Below are 6,697 nucleotides of genomic sequence, written 5' to 3' on the forward strand. Positions count from 1 at the left end.
TCCACCCCAGCCCCGCCCACTGACCCCAACCCCCATCCTACTGACCCCAGCCTCCACCCCAGCCCCGCCCACTGACCCCAACCCCCATCCTACTGACCCCAGCCTCCACCCCAGCCCCGCCCACTGACCCCATCCCCCATCCTACTGACCCCCAGCCCCACCCCAGCCCCGCCCACTGACCCCAACCCCCATCCTACTGACCCCCAGCCCCACCCCAGCCCCGCCCACTGACCCCAACCCCCATCCTACTGACCCCCAGCCTCCACCCCAGCCCCGCCCACTGACCCCAACCCCCATCCTACTGACCCCCAGCCCCACCCCAGCCCCGCCCACTGACCCCCACCCCCATCCTACTGACCCCAGCCTCCATCCCAGCCCCGCCCACTGACCCCACCCCCCATCCTACTGACCCCAGCCTCCACCCCAGCCCCGCCCACTGACCCCATCCCCCATCCTACTGACCCCAGCCTCCACCCCAGCCCCGCCCACTGACCCCAACCCCCATCCTACTGACCCCCAGCCTCCATCCCAGCCCCGCCCACTGACCCCATCCCCCATCCTACTGACCCCAGCCTCCACCCCAGCCCCGCCCACTGACCCCAACCCCCATCCTACTGACCCCCAGCCCCACCCCAGCCCCGCCCACTGACCCCCACCCCCATCCTACTGACCCCAGCCTCCACCCCAGCCCCGCCCACTGACCCCATCCCCCATCCTACTGACCCCAGCCTCCACCCCAGCCCCGCCCACTGACCCCCACCCCCATCCTACTGACCCCAGCCTCCACCCCAGCCCCGCCCACTGACCCCAACCCCCATCCTACTGACCCCAGCCTCCACCCCAGCCCCGCCCACTGACCCCAACCCCCATCCTACTGACCCCAGCCTCCACCCCAGCCCCGCCCACTGACCCCCACCCCCATCCTACTGACCCCCAGCCTCCACCCCAGCCCCGCCCACTGACCCCCAACCCCCATCCTACTGACCCCCAGCCCCACCCCAGCCCCGCCCACTGACCCCCAACCCCCATCCTACTGACCCCCAGCCCCACCCCAGCCCCGCCCACTGACCCCAACCCCCATCCTACTGACCCCCAGCCCCACCCCAGCCCCGCCCACTGACCCCAACCCCCATCCTACTGACCCCAGCCTCCACCCCAGCCCCGCCCACTGACCCCATCCCCCATCCTACTGACCCCAGCCTCCACCCCAGCCCCGCCCACTGACCCCAACCCCCATCCTACTGACCCCCAGCCTCCATCCCAGCCCCGCCCACTGACCCCATCCCCCATCCTACTGACCCCAGCCTCCACCCCAGCCCCGCCCACTGACCCCAACCCCCATCCTACTGACCCCCAGCCCCACCCCAGCCCCGCCCACTGACCCCCACCCCCATCCTACTGACCCCAGCCTCCACCCCAGCCCCGCCCACTGACCCCATCCCCCATCCTACTGACCCCAGCCTCCACCCCAGCCCCGCCCACTGACCCCCACCCCCATCCTACTGACCCCAGCCTCCACCCCAGCCCCGCCCACTGACCCCAACCCCCATCCTACTGACCCCAGCCTCCACCCCAGCCCCGCCCACTGACCCCCACCCCCATCCTACTGACCCCCAGCCTCCACCCCAGCCCCGCCCACTGACCCCCAACCCCCATCCTACTGACCCCCAGCCCCACCCCAGCCCCGCCCACTGACCCCCAACCCCCATCCTACTGACCCCCAGCCCCACCCCAGCCCCGCCCACTGACCCCAACCCCCATCCTACTGACCCCCAGCCCCACCCCAGCCCCGCCCACTGACCCCAACCCCCATCCTACTGACCCCAGCCTCCACCCCAGCCCCGCCCACTGACCCCCACCCCCATCCTACTGACCCCAGCCTCCACCCCAGCCCCGCCCACTGACCCCAACCCCCATCCTACTGACCCCCAGCCTTCACCCCAGCCCCGCCCACTGACCCCCCCAACCCCCATCCTACTGACCCCCAGCCTCCACCCCAGCCCCACCCACTGACCCCCAACCTCCACCCCACTGACCCCCCCACTGAGCCCCCCAACCTCCATCCCACTGACCCCCAGCCCCAGCCCAGCCCCACCCACTGACCCCCCAACCCCCATCCCACTGACCCCCAGCCTCCACCCCAGCCCCGCCCACTGACCCCCAGCTCCACCCCACTGAGCCCCCCAACCTCCATCCCACTGACCCTCCAACCTCCATCCTACTGACCTCCAACTGCCAGCCCCACTGACTCCCAGCCCAAATCCATTGATCCACCGACCCTCATCCTACTGACCCCAAACCCAGTGAGCCCCCTGACTCTTGAATCACTTGATGGTGACGTGTTCTGTTCATTCCCTCTGGGGCACCTGGCACTGGCTACTGTCAGAAGACAGGATACTGGGTTAGATGGACCTTTGGTCGGACCCAGTATGGCGGTTCTACACTTTAACGTGCCTTGTGTGGTCGCGGCGGGTGTAGCTACACAAGGGGTGCACTGTCTACACTGGCACTTTTTGCTGTGCTCGGGGGGGGTGTTTTTTCACACCCCTGACACAGAAAGTTGTCGCGCTGTAACTTGCCGGTGTGGACAAGCCCTTAGCTGCAGCTCCACCGAAGGTAGCAACGGAGGAAGCTATAGATTCAAGAAGGTACATGTGTTTTTATCACCATGTCATCTGCTCCATCTGGCTACCACTGGCGAAGCTGCACGAGCTGGTGAATCACAGCTACAGAATTTGCTCATGCAGACAACCAGGGCTGGAGCTTAGTTACAGATCAGGTCTGACCATGGGCAGCTTGGATGTGGCCTAGGTCTGGGAACCAGCCCACAGAGGGGTGAGAAACAGAGATATACAATGAGAGTAAAAGAGGAAGAGATGCAATTAAAAGGAACGTCCCCTCCCCACACACACACACACACACAAACACAGACACACACATCTTCCCACTGGTTGACACATGGGATGTGGCCAGGACATTACTGGAAACCAATCCATAGGGGGAATTTTGGGCTTGAAGATAATTATGAGTCATGCCCCTTGGGCTTTTGGCTGTTCACATCTTTTCAAATTAATGAGCAATTAGCAAAATGCCTAAGAATTTGGAGGAAATGGGGGATTTGGGTAGGATTTTGCAAAGGACAAAGGCTGCCGGCTCCTGCCTTGCCTCGTTTTTGATAGCTCTTTGTATGGCCTGGATCCCTTTCCTCACACCTGAAAGCGCTTTACAAACAATTAATGAAGCAAACCTCACAGCTTCCCCTGGCAAAATTGAGGCCCAGAGATGGGAGCTCACACAGTGAGGAAGTGGCAGAGCCAACAATGAACCAGGACAGCGCTGCCGGGGAGAACTGATTGATTTGCGTCCTCACTCTGTCACTCACTGCCCGAGCCCAGATGTGCCATATACCTGGCAGACAATCTCGAAAGCAGCTTTATTTAATTCTTTTTAAATAACCAGGATCTGACAGAGCTCATTTCTGCCCTCTGAGGCTCTGAAAAGCAACCTGCTGAGTGTCTCTTGGTGTGTCAGAGGGACATGAATACACATTGGGGTTGGTGCACACCACTGTACTGGGAATCCAGGCAGGAGGAATTGCGTAGTCTGCATGGTTCTGCGCTGGACGTTTCATCCTGAAATGGCACGTTCCGTACCACCCTGGCTCCAAAGTTAATTAAATGCTGGTTCTATCTAAACAGGGTGCAGGGCTCAAACTGGGTGATTCCCAATTATTTCTCATCAGTCCCAGTACAAATTCATCCATGGTGAAATACTGGTGCACTGGGCACAAAAATGATATCCTGGCTCCTAAAGCAGGAAGTGTTTGAGATGGGGCAACTTTTGCAGTGTTCTCTTGAAACCCCCACAGAGGATCTAGGATTCTCATTACTAACAGCGGTGATGTGACAGAATTTTGTGGGCTAGGTCAAAGTTTGCAGTTGTGAGAAGAGTGGAGTAACCAACTCTCATGCTACAGTGGGGCACAGACTGATCACAGCAGGGTCAGGAAGGAATTTTGTACAAATGGCTAGGTGCATTTTGTATGTGTGTGACACTTTCTCCTGTGGTATCAAGTATTAAGCATGGTTAGAGTCAGGGCACTGAACTAGATGGACCAGTGGGCTGATCCAATGGGGAAATTCAGTGTTCCCATGTCTGTGGGGGAACATGCTTTCCCAAGGATATATAGGGGCTCCCCATCAATCCCTCTCCTCCCCACATGGCTGTCACCCTGACCAGCTTTTATGACATTGCAGCAGAAGCAAACAGGTGCACTGTACAGCAGAGAGACTTGTGGCCCAGCCTGGGATGCTCTGAAGACGATCATTTCTGTGTGCGTGTATGACAGGAACATTTAACTGTGGATAAGGGAGTTACCTGGTTGCTGTACCAAACTGGTCTTCCTTTTCGGGGTCCTTGCACAAGCCTTCCATTGCCAGGAGAACCACATTGTCATGGGATGGATTTTGCCATAACCCCACATCTTTCTTGTGATCTCTCTGCTGGGACCCAGACGGGAAGTTTCTTCCTCTCTCAGAACTTCATCCGAGGCCTTTTGCTGTAGTTTTTGGGGCTTCCTGGAAGAAGAAGGGTAGCCTCAGCATTCGAGGAGTCCTGACATATTGACAGGAACGGGAACTCACCAGCTGTGGGGTTGTGCAACAAGCCTTTGTGGTCAAAATGGTATCCTCCTCTACTTCATGGTAACTGAGGTGACTCATGGGTAGAGAGCATTCACAGACTCTGCGAGATCCTAGAATCCAGTGCAGATGTGGGGCACTTCCTGGCTGTTCGTGTTGCTGGACTCGAAAGCAGGGCTTCCGTTCAGAGAAAGGCGTTTTGGGCAAAGGGCCCATGGTAGCGTGGAAGAGGCACGCCCTCTACGGGAAATGCTCCTTGCACAAGGTGCAGAGGAAGCGGGGACCATGGGACCTGGGCCAACGTAGAAACACGGGGCAGTGAGGCACGGAGTGCTCATCAGATTGGGCAAATCTGGGAAGACAGGCGCTGCCCCACCCCTGCACCCCCATAAAGCAGCTGAATCGTGATGGAGAAGGTGGCTGCTTCCTTTTCGCATCCTTGAGCCGATGAGTGATCAACCTCCAGCCTGGACACTCTTTGTGAGGTTCTGGAAGTTTTCTGGAGTTTCCCTTGAGACTCGCCCAAATCCCATCCCACTCCATCCCATAGCCCTGTTGGAACACTGCCGGTGACAAGAGAGTCACTTTCTCAGCATGTCCCACAATGTACCTCGGTTCTTAACAACATCTGCTGTGCTGAACCGAGCTTCCCTTGAGCAGACACCATAATTCACAGGCAAACCGCACAGTGGCTTTCCAGGCACCCAAATGCGGGGAGCCCAACTGCATGGGTGGCCCACAAGAAGCTAAACTCAGGCTGCTAATGTAGCCAGGGAGAGCCCTGAGCCATTGACTGACAAGGAAAGGCACCTGGCGCCTTGAGCCTGTGTTTCTCATGGAGTCTGCAGAATCCCCAGGGAACATTAGGAAACTTTCCCCTGCCTAACCACAGCACCTGCAAGAAGTTGGCAGTCCTGGGTTTCCTGTAACGTGGGTTTTTCATTGGCACCATGGCCGTGGCCACTGGCACAAGCTTACCACCCACATTAGCGACAAAAGCGTTAGCAGCCAAAGAGCTGCTGCAGGACACTCCAGCGACCCGTGGCTCTGACGCACTTCGGGGCCAGTGAATAAGGAGCCTGGCTCCTCCGTCAAGAAGCGAAAAGGACGTAGTTAAAAAGTAACGGACCCTCGTACGACCATCAGCCTCGTGTGCTCCAAGAAGCTGTGGGTGAGCGAACACAAGGGCTGCAGGGGTCTCTCTAGTGACGGCGTCAGTGTGTTTGCAAGCTAGCAGAAACAGTACCGGGACTTCTGTTTGCTCTCAGCGCTGACCTGATGAAGCCTGGGCTGGTCTCGCTCAGCCGTTGCTATTCCCCAGATCTACAAAGGGAAAGAAAGAATGGGGAATTCAGCTCCTTCTCCCCACTGCTCCCCACTTTGGACGGCTCTCAAGATGGCTCAGCCACACATGGCAGGCGTAGCAAGAGGCACATGAGAGTTTAGGAAGTCTTTGGGTTGCAAATTGTAAACCCTGTTGGCTTGCCCAGAGGCATGTGCCTGCAAACTGGTCCCTGGTCTCTATTTACTTTAGATAAAAGGGGAAACTATCAATAATGACTGGTCTAGAGAAGGTAGATTGGGAGCTAGCTGCTGTTCTCCCTGTCTCATAGCACAAGAATAAGGAGACATTTAATTAAGCTAAAAGGTGGAAATGTCATCACGGATTAAAAGAAATAATTTTTTTCACACCGTGTGCACTTAGCCTATGGAACTTATGATCACTGGATGCTGTTGAGGCCAAAAGTTGGCAAGATTCAACAAGAATTCATAACAAGAATATGGAAGGGATATCAAACCTCACACTTCAGGCTTAAGCCGCTAGCTATAGAGATCAGGATAAGACCTAATGTGGGAGGCAGATTAGCCCACATCTGCTACTGTGGGTTTCTTATACCGTCCTCTGGTGCATCCGGTGCTGGCCACTGTCAGAGACAGGCTACGGGGCTAGATGGACTAGGGGTCTGATCCAGGTCTCTTGTTCCCGGGACTGATGCCCAGGGCTGTGTCCTCTCTTGAAGAAGCAGCAAATCCTGTTACCCAGTCGGAGAGTTTGA

The sequence above is a fragment of the Caretta caretta genome, chromosome 20, assembly GCF_965140235.1.
Source record: "Caretta caretta isolate rCarCar2 chromosome 20, rCarCar1.hap1, whole genome shotgun sequence".
NCBI lineage: Eukaryota > Metazoa > Chordata > Testudines > Cheloniidae > Caretta > Caretta caretta.